Raw genomic sequence first — 16,545 nt, forward strand, 5'->3', positions numbered from 1 at the left:
AGTGACATCATACTTATAACTAATCCATATAAGTACCACAGAGAAGGCTTTGGACTGCTGTTTAGCTAAAACATAGACTATTTGGGGGCACTGGCTCATTCTAGGAGTTTTTTTATGGAACACTTAGAATACCTTATTTGAACACACCTGTTTGTAAAGGCCATTTTCTTTTTAGAGTTAGGCCTTAGTGCTTAAGGGATAATTTATTTTAGTGTTACGCTAGTAATATGGTGATGTATGAGTGAGTGAGTGATTGTGGCAAGAAGAACTGCAGCTGTCTTGGTTTAATGTCAGACTTTGAAACCTCAGACTAGAACTGGTTGCACGTTACTTCAGGAGTTGTAGGATGGAACCTTCCTGAGGCAGCCGTGTGATATCCCCACAGCCTCTGGGGCTCTGCAGACTTTCAGCAAAGCTGACTGCTCAGGATGATGGGTGGGATGGCAGATCCCACCCCCCCTTTAAAATATGCTCTTTCATTTTATTCTTACTAGTTTGTTTTTGGTAGTGATCCTTGGAAAACATCCCAAATTAGGAGTAGACTTGAGTCTCAGCATTTTAGGGCTTTATCATTTAAAACTTGAACAAGGCAAAACAATTACAAACAAGTGCATGGAGGTAGATCTGCTATATTCAGAGGCATCATGTTTTTTAGTGTTTGCTTTGAGTGTTTTTATTGCCACTTCAGCCTACTTATAGCTTATTTTTCTACTTGTTGAGAAAGTAATATTAGGAGAATGGTGAGGAAAGAGGAATGAGAGCCATAGTTACAGTGTTACTGTTTCAGGTGATTGGGCTTCTCTGAGGATCCTCTTTTCCACCCTTCTGAAGGCTGTTAAAGAGCCCATTTCCTGTCCTGTGCAGGACTGGGGCACTGTGGCTGTCCCTGAGCACTGGGGTGCCCGGAGCCCTGGTGGTGGCATGGTAGGGGAGAGTCAGGTTACAGATTTGCAGCCTAAGGACATGAATGACCTGTGCAAAGTATTACCCCACCTGACCAGGACACTAGCCTTGTTTTTATTCTTCATTCAAATGTCACAGAGAAGCTTAAACAATTTAACTTGAGCCCCAGCTATGTGTGAAGCTCTGGAAAACTGAGAGTCACGTATTTTTGTTATTTCTTAATTTATGTAAATTTTAAATTTTCAATTATTCCAGTTTTCTGTCTTGCATGCTTTAAAAAATGTACTTTTTACAAAGGCAGTTTAGCACATTGAAGGTCTCTACCCCTATACTCCATGTGGCCCTATTTTCCACAAAATACACTCGTAGTAGCACAAATTCTGTTTTTATTCTATGTGGCCAGTTACATACATAGTCATTTTTTTCACTGATCAACCCACTCCATCTCTAAGGCAGACTTAAATAGATCTATCTCCGTATGAAACCAGATGCCAAATGAACTTTGTGGTGACCACAGGTCTGTTTTCCTAGCCAATTCTATTGCACTTGTTGACACTGGAGAGTTTGTTTCCAGCTGAAAAGTATACTTAGCTGTAATCTCTTTGGATGTTTGACATGTGGAAAGTTGCCAGATGTGATGTGTGACAACACTGTTTTTTTTGTGTTTTTGTTTTTTAACATCTTTATTAGAGTATAATTGCTTTAAAATGGTGTGTTAGTTTCTGCTTTATAACAAAGTGAATCAGTTATACATATACATGTGTTCCTGTATCTCTTCCCTCTTGTGTCTCCCTCCCTCCCACCCTCCCTATCCCACCCCTCTAGGTGGTCACAAACCACCGAGCTGATCTCCCTGTGCTATGCAGCTGCTTCCCACTAGCTATCTACACTAGTTTTGATGGCTAGAAGTGTTGTTTTAGTTATTTTACATCGTATGTAATAAGAATGGTTTTGTTCAGATGGTAATCATTATTTGAGCTGTATGCCTTACTTACAAAATACTAAACTCAGTTTTTAATGTTGCTTTGGGGTATTAAGTTTGAACTTGGAACCACAGATACTGAGTTATGTCAGTGAAATGTCCTTGAAGCAGATGGTCTCCCGGTGTTCCCCTGGTTTCCCTCTGACAGAAGGGGGAGAGCTATGGACTGAAGCTTGGGCACACATGTGCCCCCCAATCTCCAGTCCCTGTCCCCAGTGCGGCCAGCCCCACTGGGCAACTATAGTTGAGTCTAGTGACTAGTGACTTGATCCTGAGAGGAAATACATACTCAGTATAAAGATGGGCTGAGATACTTCATTTCCCTGGCCCCAACTCTCGTAGATGTCAACACTTAGGTAATCCAAAATCATGAAGTTAGGTGAGTTGGAAAGAACTTGTTCAGGTTTAGTCAGTATTTTACTTCCATGTGTACTTTTAACTAGTTGGCCATTGACATTGCACACATGTCAGTCTGCTTGTTTCTTAGCTCTGTTCTTTTGGTTCCTTGAGTTAACTTCAGGGTCTTAGATGTAAAGAGAAGGGAGAGACCCGTGGTTGTGTTTCAGATTATCATTCATGAAACAGGCCAGACTGGGACACAAGATATGGATCATGAGAGAAGTTCCTGCCATTGAGACAGAATGACCCACATTTATTTTCTACATTAATTGTGATACTATGTGATCTTTCTTTCTCCTTCCCAAGTTTATGTAGACACCAGCATGGGATGCAGTTCCATTTTTCTCCCCTAGGGTTGATCTTTTCTTCTGATTGTTTGCCTGTCTCTAGTATTTGGTTGTGTCCTCAGAACCTATTTTTCCCTGTATATGCAAATTGTGTGTTTATAAGTGATAATGTCAATACATTAAATGATTGTTAACCTTAAAGCATAAAAAAAAATTGACATCTAAAATTCTCATATCTCAGTACAAGTAAAAGTCCTTGTAAAGACATTCACTCATCCAGTTGCCCATTCATCAGCAAACATGCTCCCTCTGGAGCATTCAAACAAGGGCATCGGCTCCAATGATTGATAAAGAATTGGTCACCAATCTCAAACAGTTCAAGAAGAGACAGACATTTAAACAAGTAAAATAATAAACAATGCCTGATCAGTAGAATATGGAGTGTAGCAGGTATGTTACAGTGGTGGTCCTGGACCTGAAGAACAGTTGTTATTTTAGTGGGTTGTGAAAGATTTTATGTAGTGGAATATAACTGAGCTTGTGACCTAGGCTAATTCATAGGGGTTGAGATCAAGGGTGAACACAGTGGGTGATAAAATGTGTAAAGGGATCTCCATTGCTAAGTCAAAAAGACATGGAATAACATGTAGCCTTAACGGATTTGGTTAGATTAATGCTACAGGTATGCCATTCTAGATGATGAGGTTGGAAAGGGGAAAAAAAGGACCTATTCATCGGTGATATTTTATGAAATTTTTGAGAAATACAAAGATAGCTCTAGTCAGACATGGAGATGTACTAGCCAATGAAGCAAGAATCAAAGCAGGGCTGAATCTTAGAAAAAATTCAATGCTGGTGGTTTTCCAGAGACCTCATTTATATATTTTTCCTTTTGATTCTTTCTGTTTTTCTTTCTTTTTTTTTTTTGAGTGGATATATGAGTGACTTTTTCTCCTACTATATTTTGATTTCTTATTGTTGTATACATACTCATGCTATATGTGAACAATATAACTTTTTTTTGAGGTTTTAATTTTTATTGGAGTATAGTTGCTTTACAGCATTGTGTTAGTTTCTACTGTGCAGCAAAGTGAATCTGCTATACGTAGACATATATCCCCTCTCTTTTGTATTTCCTTCCCATTTAGGCCACCACAGAGCACTGAGTAGAGTTCCCTGTGTTATACAGTAGGTTCTCATTAGTTATCAATTTTATACATAGTATCAATATTGTATATATGTCAATCCTAATCTCCCAATTCATCCCATCCCCCTTTCCCCCACACTGTTGTCCATAGTGGCTGCACCAAATTAAATTCCCTAAAACAGTGCAAGATGGTTCCCTTTTCTCCACATTCTCAACAACACTTTTTATTTGTTGCAAGTTTTAAATAATTGCTATTCTGACAGGCATAAGGTGATATCTCATTGTGGTTTTGATATGCATTTCCCTGATGATTAGTGATGTTGAGTATCTTCTCAAGTGCATGTTGGCCATCTGTATGTCTTCTTTACACAAATATCCATTCAGGTATTCTGCCCATTTTTAAATCAGTTTTTTGTTTTTTCTTTTGATGTTGAGTTGTATGAATTATTTATATATTTTTATATTGACTCCTTATCAAACATATCATTTGTAAATATCTCCTCCTATTTAATATGTTGCCTTTTCTTTTTGTTGTTGGGTTCCTTTGCTATGGAAAGCTTTTTAGTCTGCTGTAGTCCCAGTTGTTTATTCTGCTTTTGCCCTTGCCTGATGAGACAGATCTCCCCAAAATATTGCTATGCTATATGTCAAAGAGCTTACTGCTATATCTTTTTCTAGGAGTCTTATGGTTTCATGTCTTATACTTATGTCTTTAAACTGTCTTATTTTTGTACATGGTGTAAGAAAGTGGTCTATACTACTTTCATTCTGTTGCATGTAGCTGTCCAATTTTGCCAACACCATTTATTGAAGAGATTGTCTTTTTCCCTATTGTATATTCTTGCTTCCTTTGTTGTAGATTAATTGACCTTATAAGGATGGGTCTATTTCTAGGGTCTCTATTCTTTTCCATTGATCTATGTGTCTGTTTTTGTGCCAATACCATTATGTTTTAATTACTATAGCTTTGTAGTATAGCTTGAAATTAGGCTGCATGATATCTCCAACATTGTCCTTTCTCAAGCTTGCTTTGGCTATTTGAGGTCTTCTGTGTTCCATAAAAATTTTAGGATGATTTGTTCTAGTTCTGTGAAAAATTCCTTTGGTATTTTGGTAGGAATTGAGTTGAGTCAGTAGATACCTTTGAGTAGTATGGACATCTAAACAATACTAATTTTTCCAATCCATGAGCACAGTATACCTTTCCATTTATTTGTGTCATCTTCAATTACTTTCAATGATGTCTTATAATTTATAGTGAACAGGTCTTTTACCTCCTTTATTAAATTTATACCTAGTCATTTTATTCTTTTTTATGCAATTGTAAATGAGATTGATTTTCTTAATTTCTCTTTCAAATGGTTAGTTGTTAGTGTAAAAATGCAACAGGTTTCTGTATATTAATATTGTGTCTCATAAGTTTACAAAATTTATTATTTTTTTTGGGGGTGGTGTCTTTGGATTTTCCATGTACAGTGACAGATTATAGGCCAATAGTGACAATTTTGTTTCTTCTCTTCCAATCAGGATGTATTTTATTTCTTTTTCTTGTCTGATTATTGTGGCTAGGATTTCCAATACAATGTTGAATAAAATTCTCAAGAGTGGTCATCCTTGTGCTGTTCCTGGTCTTAAAAGAGAAGCTTTCACTGTTGACTATGTTAGTTGTGGGTCTGTTACATATGACTTTTATTATGTTGAGGTATGTTTCCTCTATACCAACTTCGTTGAGAGTTTTAATCACAAATGGGCACTGAATTTTGTCAAAAGATTTTTCTGCATCTACTAAGATGATCATATGATTTTTAATTACCTCCATTTTGTTAAAGTGATTATCATACAGATTGATGTGTAGATATTGAAACATCCTTGCATTCCAGTTAACCATGGTGTATGATCCTTCTAATGCACTGTTAAATTTGTTTTACAAATATTTTGTTGTGGATATTTGTATCTATGTTCATCAGGGATATTGTCCTGTAGTTTTCTGTTCTTCCACTGTTTTGTTTGGTTTTAGAATAAGGGTAATGCTGGCCTCATAGAACAAGTTTGGAAGCATTCTTTTCTCTTCAATTTTTCAGAATTGTTAAGAAGGATAGGTGTTAACCCTTCTTTAATTATTTTGTAGAAGTCATTTGGTCCTGGATTTTTGTTTGTTGGGTTTTTAATTACTCATTCAGTTTCATTGTTAGTAATCAGTATGTTCAAATTTTTGATTTTTTCCTGATTCACTCTTCTAAGATTGTACGTTTCTATGAATTTATCCATTTCCTTTAGTTTGTCCAATTTTTTGCCATATAATTATTTATAGTAATCTCTTATGTTTGTTTGTAATTCTGTGGTATTGATTGTAATGTCTCTTTTTTCATTTTGAATTTTATATATTTGGACCCTCTCTTTTATCTTGTTTAGTTTTTCTAGTACATTGCCAATTTTGTTTATCTTTTCAAAAAGCCAGTTCTGAGTTTTATTAATCTTCTCTAAATGTTTTAAAATTTTAGTCTCCCTTTCATTTATTTCCACTCTGATCATTATTATTTCCCTCTGACTTTGGGCTTTCTTTGCTCACCTATTCATTGATAAACATCTTTATCATTATGTAATGCTCTTCTTTGTCTTTTGTTACAATCATTGTTTTAAAGTATAGTTTGACTGATATGAGTATTGTTACTTCAACTTGTTTTTTTTTTTTTTTTTTTTTTTTGGTGGTACACGGACCTCTCACTGTTGTGGCCTCTCCCATTGCAGAGCACAGGCTCTGGACGCGCAGACTCAGTGGCCATGGCTCATGGGCCCAGCCGCTCCGCAGCATGTGGGATCTTCCCGGACCGGGGCACGAACCTGTGTCCCCTGCATCGGCAGGCAGACTCTCAACCACTGCACCATCAGGGAAGCCCTATTTTTTCATTTTTATGTGTATGTAATATCTTTTTCCATCCCTCCATTTTTAGTTCATGTGTGTATTTAGTTCTGAGGTGAGTTTCTTTTAGGTCTTGTTATTTATCTACTAATCGACTCTACGTCTTTTGATTGAAGTATTTAGATAGTTTACATTTATAGTGATTATTGATAGGTATGCACTTATTGCCATTTTGTTAATTGTTTTCTGGTTGTTTTTGTAGCTCTTCTCTATTCTTGTACACTTCTCTTGTTCTCTTCCATGGAAGTTTGATTTTCTTTAGTGTTTTTTTGGTTTCCTTTACTTACTGTGTATCTATTGCAGGTTTTTGGTTTGTAGTTACCATGTAGTTTATATATATCTATATCTATATCTCTCTCTCTATATATATATATAAAATAGTTTATCTTAGCTGATATTCACTTAAATTTGACTGCAAATTAAGTTAATTTTAGTTGTGAATTTTCTTATATAAATCTCCAGTTCATTATTATTTTAAAGCTGGTTTCCATTTTGGTGATGCTACTGGAGGACTCTGGGAGGACTCACGCCAGGGAGTACCTCCCAGAATTGCGGCCAGTGTCCTTATACTCACAGTTAACCACAGCCCCACCCTCAACTCTGCAGGAGACCCTCAACACTAGCAGTTTCCATGGACCCCTGATTGCTGCTTGAGGAGAACTGCCCTGTGAACTTGACTGACCAACGATTGCAATATAAGGAGCCGTGCAGATGAAAGGCTCTTGGTCCTCCAGCCAGGAGTCACTGCTGTGTCTCTGTGGTGGGAAAGCCAACTTCAGGACACTGAGCCTCAAGAGACCTCCCAGCTCCACATAATATCAAATGGCGAATATCTCCCAGAGATCTCCATCTCAACACCAAGACCCAGTTTCACTCAACAACCAGCAAGCTACAATGTTGCACGCCCTATGCCAAACAACTAGCAAGACAGGAACACAGCCCTGTCCATTAGCAGAGAGGCTACCTAAAATCATAATAAGGACACAGACACACAAAACACACCACCAGATGTGGAACTGCCCACAAGAAAGACACGATCCAGCCTCATCCACCAGAACACAGGCACTAGTCCCCTCCAACAGGAAGCCTACACAACCCACTGAACCAACTATAGCCACTGGGGACAGACACCAAAAACAACGGGACCTACAAACCTGCAGCCTGCAAAAAGGATACCCCAAACACAGTAAGATAAGCAAAATGAGAAGACAGAAAAACACACAGCAGATGAAGGAGCAAAGTAAAAACCCACCAAGCCTAACAAATGAAGAGAAAATAGGCAGTCTACCTGGAAAAGAATTCAGAATAATGATAGTAAAGATGATCCAAAATCTTGGAAATAGAATAGAGAAAATGCAGGGAACATTTAACAAGGACCTAGAAGAACTAAAGAGGAAACAAGCAATGATAAACAACAAAATAAATGAAATTAAAAATACTCTAGAAGGGATCAAAAGCAGAATAACTGAGGCAGAAGAACGGATAAGTGACCTGGAAGATAAAATAGTGGAAATAACTACTGCACAGCAGAATAAAGAAAAAATAATGAAAAGAAGAGGACAGTCTCAGAGACATCTGGGACAACATTAAACACACCAACATTTGAATTATAGGGATCCCAGAAAAAGAAGAGAAAAATAAATGGACTGAGAAAATATTTGAAGAGATTATAGATGACAACTTCCTTAAAATGGGAAAGGAAATAGTTAATCAAGTCCAGGAAGCACAGATTGTCCCATACAGGATAAATCCAAGGAGAAACATGCCAAGACACATATTAATCAAACTATCAAAAATTAAATACAAAGAAAACATATTAAAAGCAATAAGTGAAAAACAACAAATAACACACAAGGGAATCCCCATAAGGTTAACAGCTGAACTTTAAGTAGAAATTCTGCAAGCCAGATGTGAGTGGCAGGACATATTTAAAGTGATGAAGGAGAAAAACCTACAGTCAATATTACTCTAACTAGCAAGGATCTCATTCAGATTTAATGGAGAATTTAAACCCTACACAGATAAGCAAAAGCTGAGAGAGTTCAGCACCAACAAACCAGCTTTACAACAAATGCTAAAGGAACTTCTCTAGGCAAGAAACACAAGAGAAGGAAAAGACCTACAATAACAAATCCACAACAATTAAGAAAATGGGAATAAAAACATACATATCAATAATTACCTTAAATGTAAATGGATTAAATGCTCCCACCAAAAGGCACAGACTGGTTGAATGGATACAAAAACAAGACCCATATATATGCTGTCTACAAGAAACCCACTTCAGACCTAGGGACACATACAGACTAAAAGTGAGGGGATGGAAAAATATATTCCATGCAAACGGAAATCATAAGAAAGCTGGAGTAGCAATTCTCATATCAGACAAAACAGACTTTAAAATAAAGACTATTAGAAGAGACAAAGAAGGCCACTACATAATGATCAAGGGATCCATCCAAGAAGAAGATATAACAATTGTAAATATTTATTCACCCAACATATGACCACTTCAATACATAAGGCAAATACTAACAGCCACAAAAGGGGAAATCGACAGTAATACAATCATAGTAGGAGATTTTAACTCCCCACTTTCTCCAATGGACAGATCATCCAAAATGAAAATAAATAAGGGAACACAAGCTTTAAATGACACATTAAACAAGATGGACTTAATAGATATTTATAGGACATTCCATCCCAAAACAACAGAATACACATTTTTTTCAAGTGCTCATGGAACATTCTCCAGGATAGATCATATCTTGGGTTACAAATCAAGCCTTGGTAAATTTAAGAAAATTGAAATCATATCAAGTATCTTCTCTGACCACAATGCTATGAGACTAGATATCAATTACAGGAATAGATCTGTAAAAAATACAAACACGTGGAGGCTAAACAATACACTACTTAATAACCAAGATATCACTGAAGAAATCAAATAAATAAAAAATACCTAGAAACAAATGACAATGGAGACATGATGACTCAAAACCTATGGGATGCAGCAAAAGCAATTCTAGGAGGGAAGTTTATAGCAATACAATCCTACCTTAAGAAACAGAAAATATCTCAAACAAACAACCTAACCTTGCACCTAAAGCAATTAGAGAAAGAAGAAGAAGAAGAACAAAAAGAAAACAAAAAAAGGAAGCAGAAGGAAAGAAATCATAATCAACAGTTCAGAAATAAATGAAAAAAATGAAGGAAATGATAGCAAAGATCAATAAAACTAAAAGCTGGTTCTTTGAGAGCATAAACAAAATTTATAAACCATTAGCCAGACTCATCAAGAAAAAAAGGGAGAAGGTTCAAATCAATAGAATTAGAAATGAAAAAGAAGTAACTGACACTGCAGAAATACAAAGGATCATGAGAGACTACTACAAGCAACTCTATGGTAATAAAATGGACAATCTGGAAGAAATGGACGAATTCTTAGAAATGCACAGCCTGCTGAGACTGAACCAGGAATAAATAGAAAATGTGAAGAGATGAATCACAAGCACTGAAATTGAAACTGTGATTAAAAATCTTCCAACAAAAAAAGGCCCAGGACCAAATGGCTTCACAGGAGAACTCTATCAAAGATTTAGGGAAGAGCTAACACCTATCCTTCTCAAATTCTTCCAAAATGTAGCAGAGGGAGGAACACTCCAAAACTCATTCTACGAGGCCACCATCACCCTGATACCAAAATCAGACAAAGATGTCACAGAGAAAGAAAACTACAGGCCAATATCACTGATGAACATAGATGCAAAAATCCTAAACCAAATACAAGCAAACAGAATGCAACAACACATTAAAAGGATCATACACCATGATCAAGTGGGCTTTATTCCAGGAATGCAAGGATTCTTCAATATATACAAATCAATCAACGTTATACACCATATTAACAAGTTGAAGGGGAAAAAAACCATATGATCTCTCAATAGATACAGAGAAAGCTTTTGACAAAATTCAACACCCATTTTTGATTAAAAAAAAAAACCTGCAGAAAGTAGATATAGAGGGAACTTTCCTCAACGTGATAAAGGCCATAAATGACAAACCCACAGTCAACATCATCCTCAATGGTGAAAAACTGAAACCATTTCCTCTAAGATCAGGAACAATGCAAGGCTGTCCACTCTCACCATTCTTATACAACATAGTTTTGGAAGTTTTAGCCACAACAAGCAGAGAAGAAAAGGAAATAAAAGGAATCCAAAACAGAAAAAAAGAAGTAAAGCTGTCACTGTTTGCAGATGACATGATACTCTACATAGAGAATCCTAAAAATGATATCAGAAATCTACTAGAACTAATCAATGAATTTGGTAAAGTAGCAGGATACAAAATTAATTCACAGAAATCTCTGGCATTCTTATACACTAATGATGAAATATCTGAAAGTGAAATTAAGAAAACACGCCCATTTACAATTGCAGCAAAGAGAATAAAATATCTAGGAATAAACCTACCTAAGGAGACAAAAGACCTGTATGCAGAAAATTATGACACTGATGAAAGAAATTACAGTTGATACAAATAGATGGAGAGATATGCCATGTACATGGATTCAAAAAATAAACATTGTGAAAATGACTCTGCTACCCAAAACAATCTAGAGATTCAATGCCATGCCTATCAAAACACCAATGGCATTTTTCAGAGAACTAGAACAAAAAAATTTCACAATTTGTATGGAAACAAAAAAGAACCCAAATAGCCAAAGCAATATTGAGAATGAAAAATGGAGCTGGAGGAATCAGGCTCCCTGACTTCAGACTATACTACAAAGCTACCGTAATCAGGACAGTATTGTACTGGCACAAAAACAGAAATATAGATCAATGGAATTGGTTAGAAAGCCCAGAGATAAACCCATGCACATATGAATACCTTATCTTTGCCTAAGGGGGCAAGAATATACAGTAGAGAAAAGATAGGGTCTTCAATAAGTGGTGCTGGGAAAACTGGACAGGTATATGTAACAGTATGAAATTGCAACACTCCCTAACAGCATATGCAAAAATAAACTCAAAATGGATTAAAGACCTCAGTGTAAGGCCAGACACTCTCAAACTGTTAGAGGAAAACATAGGCAGAACACTCTATGACATAAATCACAGCAGATCCTTTATGACCCACCTCCTAGAGAAACGGAAATAAAAACAAAAATAAACAAATGGGACCTAATGAAACTTAAAACCTTTTGCACAACAAAGGTAACCACAAACAAGACCAAAAGATAACACTCAGAACGGGAGGAAATATTTGTAAATGAGGCAACTGACAAAGGACTAATCTCCAAAATTTACAAGCAGCTCATGCAGCTCAGTTAAAAAAAACAACAAACAACCCAATGCAAAAATAATCAGAAGACCTAAATAGACATTTCTCCAAAGAAGACATACAGATTCCCAACAAACACATGAAAGAATGCTCAACATCATTAATCATTAGAGAAATGCAAATCAAAACTACAATGAGATATCACCTCACACCTATCAGAATGGCCATCATCAAAAAATCTACAAACAGTAAAACAGTAAATGCTGTAGTGGGTGTGGAGAAAAGGGAATCCTCTTGCACTGTTGGTGGGAAGTTAAATTGATACAGCCACTATGGAGAACAGTATGGAGTTTCCTTAAAAAACGAAAAATAGAATTACCATGTTACCCAGTAATCCCACTAGTAGGCATATACCCTGAGAAAACCATAATTCAAAAAAAGTCATGTACCACAATGTTCATTGCAGCTCTATTTACAATAGCCAGGATATGGAAGCAATCTAAGTGTCCATCAACAGATGAATGGATAAAGAAGATGTGGCACATATATACAATGGAATATTACTCAGCCTTAAAAAGAAACAAAATTGAGTTATTTGTAATGAGGTGGATGGACCTAGAGTCTGTCATACAGAGTGAAGTAAGTCAGAAAGAGAAAAACAAATACTGTATGCTAACACATATATATGGACTCTAAGAAGAAAAAAAAAAAAGATCATGAATAACCTAGGGGTAACACAGGAATAACGACACAGTCCTACTAGAGAATGAACTTGAGGACATGGGGAGGGGGAAGGGTAAGCTGTGACAAAGTGAGAGACTGGCATGGACATATATACACTACCAAATGTAAAATAGATAGTGAGTGGGAAGCAGCTGCATAGCACAGGGAGATCAGCTTGGTGGTTTGTGACCACCTAGAGGGGTGGGAAAGGGAGAGTGGGAGGAAGGGAGATGCAAGAGGAAAGAGATATGGGAACATATATATATATATATATATGTATATATATATATATATATATATACATATATATATATATATATATATATATAACTGATTCACTTTGTTATAAAGCAGAAACTAGTACACACCATTGTAAAGCAATTATACTCTAATAACGATGTTAAAAAAAATAGCTGGTTTCCATTACTATTTTATTTTATTTAACACCCACGAAATTATATTTGTATAACTTAGGCTTAGGATTTCTAAACTATTTTCATTCATGTGAATATTAGTAGCAGTTTCAAAAAAAGGAAATAAAAACTTTTCCTTATGGACAAATGTTTGGGGAACGTGTGCTTATACTAAATGCAAATGTTTACTTACAGTAAAATATTTGAAATGTTAAAAATTTTACACACTAATAGACTTTATTTTTATTGCAGGGCAGAAAAGAGTATGCAAGATTTTGGAAAATTATTTCATGAGAGCACCCTCCTTGATGGGCATGCTTTCTACCAAATATTTTGAGGAATCCTAGTTACTAAATACCCACTGATAAAAGTTCTGACAAGAAAAATATGTATTCTCTGCCAGACCTCATGTTTCCCCCAGATACTGTTTTTATATCAAAATTTACCTTTATGAAACAGAATATAAATAAAGAAACAGAATGTAAACAAAGCTTTACTTTTCAGGATTAAATAATAATACAGAGTTTTAATCAGGGCTTAATAAGTGTTTTGGGAATGGTGTAGAGATGGTGGTGCAAAGGAGAGTGAGTAGGTTGAATTAAAGAAAGGCAATCATGTGGAGGGCTATTTCTCTTTTAATAAGGTTCTTGCCTTTGTGCTCAAGGCATGCATTATCAATGTGATCCTCCTCTTCCATCCTTCTTTGAGACAGCATGACTCCTCTTCTTGAAAAAATAAAAATATCTCAGCTGTGATGTAATGTTTCTTCTGTGAATTAAGGAAGGCTGAAAACACAAAGTTGGAATATTTCCTGTTTTGTGAAAATATATAAATATACCCTACAGAAGAAATTGTCCGAAATAAATTCTATGCATTTGTAAGAATAATGATGGGAGGAAAAGTTTTCTTAATATGAATGCATTGGGCTTCCCTGGTGGCACAGTGGTTGAGAGCCCGCCTGCCAATGCAGGGGATACGGGTTCATGCCCCAGTCCAGGAAGATCCCACATGCCATGGAGCAGCTGGGCCTGTGAGCCATGGCCACAGAGCCTGCACGTCCGGAGCCTGTGGTCTGCAATGGGAGAGGCCACAGCAGTGAGAGACCTTCATACCGAGAAAAAAAAAAAAAAAGAATGTATTTTTATACTTCTATAAAAGGTGACTTAAAAAATCTTTTGCACAAAAAGTATAATCATGATGATCAGTAATCTCTACCAAATTATTTAGAAAGTAAGTTCCAAAAGTAAACTTTCCTAATTTTTTAATGAAATCAAAACAACTTATTTACAAATACTTGCAACTAGATTATAATCTCCTTGTATTTAAGTCTGTGTTATAATTTCATTTATTTCACAGTATTTACAATAATGTTCAGCAATCCCTTAGAGGTTCAAACAATTTTCTGAAAAGAAGAAAAAAAGAAGTGCTAATGATATGTTCCTTTCATACAAAGAAGTGATTTACAATAATATTTTCCCTTCTTATTCACATGAAAAGTATAGTGATTGGCAGAGGCTGGTAAAAGAAGCTGAATCTTAGAGCATAGGTATGAATGATGATGGAGCGAATATGTCCTCATGCACATAGTGACAATCATTTGGTACTAGTGGATAATTATTAACACTTGAATTTTGAAATCTCCACCATTTTAGATCCTTCTCAATCTAATTTCAATTTTCCAACTTTTTATCTGAAAAATCTTCAAGTTAAACATATTATTCTAGACGTTTCTGAGTTTTCCTGCTCTATCCAAACCCTTTGTGCCCATCTGTATTTCATGCCATATTTTTTTCTTTCCTTACAATCATTCACATCTTATCTATCTTTCAAGACCTACCGAAAGTTCAATATGTTCCATGAAGAGATGTATTTACCAGAAACTCAGCGAATAGGAAGCAGTTGTGCTGTAGACAGATCAGAAAATGACAGTGTAGCAAGACCATAGATTAGGACTAAGAAAAGTAGATTCAAATATTGGTTACATTAATAATTCAGTGATGTAAAGCAAACTAATGAATAGTTTTAATATTAGGTTTTTCCATTTGGTGGTTGAGAATAAAAATAAGTAGGATCCAAAACTGCTAACAAGATTAAATACCATGTTTAAGTAAGAAATATGAGAGGATAGGAAAGGGAAGATATGCATATTTCTCCATTATATGTTAAGTATTCTACATGTGGTAGGCCCTTAACACATGTTACTCTTCTCTCCCCACCTCTGCTCAACCAAAGAGCAAGAACGACGTCATCATGTCATTAGATGTGTGTGTGTGTGTGTGTGTGTATGTTTGTACAGATGCTTTGTAGTGCTGGGTCCAGTATTATATACAAAATTTTCTCAATAATATTCTGATAATGCTTGACTGATTCTAAGAATTAAATTTGTCAATTCCTAATAATAAAAGGGGAAGTGGGAAAATGAGAGAAAGCTAAAAATGCATCATATATCACAATTAAGACTTATGGGAGAGGCCTTCAAGATGGCAGAGGAGTAAGATGTGGAGATCACCTTTCTTCCCACAAATACATCAGAAATACATCTACATGTGGAACAACTCCTACAGAACACCTAGTGAAAACTGGCAGAAGACCTCAGACTTCCAGAAATGCAAGAAACTCCCCATGTACCTGGGTAGAGCAAAAGAAAAAAGAAAAAACAGAGACAAAAGAATAGGGGCAAGACCTGTACCTCTGCGAGGGAGCTGTGAAGGAAGAAAAGTTTCCATACACTAGGAAGCCCCTTCACTGGTGGAGATGGTGAGGAGGGGAAGCTTCAGAGCCATGGAAAAGAACACAGCAATAGGGGTACAGAGGGCAAAGTGCAGAGATTCCCACACAGAGGATCAGTGCCGACAAGCACTCAGCAGGCTGAGACACTTGTCTGCTCACCCACCGGGGCTGGTGGTGGCTGGAAGCTGAGGCTCCAGCTTTGGAGGTCAGATCCCAGGGAGAGAACAGGGGGTGGCTGTGTGAACACAGCCTGAAGGGGGCTAGTGTGCCACAGCTAGCCAGGAGGAAGTCCAGGAAAATATCTGGAGCGGCCTAAGAGGCAAGAGACCATTGTTTTGGGGTGTGTGAGGAGAGAGGATTCAGAGCACTGCTTAAACGAGCTCCAAAGACAGGAGCAAGCCACAGCTATCAGCACAGACATGACAGATGGGCATGAAACACTAAGGCTGCTGCTGCAGCCACCAAGAAACCTGCATGCAAGCACAGGTCACTATCCACATCACCCCTCCCGGGAGCCTGTCCAGCCCTCCACTGCCAAGGTCCCATGATTCAGGGACAACTTCCCCAGGAGAACACATGGCACACCTCAGGCTGTTGCAATGTCATGCTGGCCTCTGCCACCACTGCCTCACCCCACATTCTGTACCCCTCGTTCTCCCCAGCCTCAGCAAGCCAGAGACCCTTAATTAGCTGCTACTTTAACCCTGCCCAATCAGAGCAAAAACAGATGCCCTCAGGTGACATACATACAG

At 36.9% G+C, this 16,545-nt stretch overlaps 1 protein-coding gene across 1 annotated transcript in view; it reads right to left on the bottom strand.

The window, feature by feature from the left end:
• The window catches only part of LRRTM4 (leucine rich repeat transmembrane neuronal 4), a gene marked incomplete at both ends in the record, with an annotated part of 840,840 nt that overhangs the window by 84,715 nt on the left and 739,580 nt on the right, over positions 1–16,545 (bottom strand). The window lies entirely within an intron of this gene.

This window comes from Leucopleurus acutus (genome assembly GCF_964270905.1).
Source record: "Leucopleurus acutus genome assembly, chromosome: 12".
Classification (NCBI taxonomy): domain Eukaryota; kingdom Metazoa; phylum Chordata; class Mammalia; order Artiodactyla; family Delphinidae; genus Leucopleurus; species Leucopleurus acutus.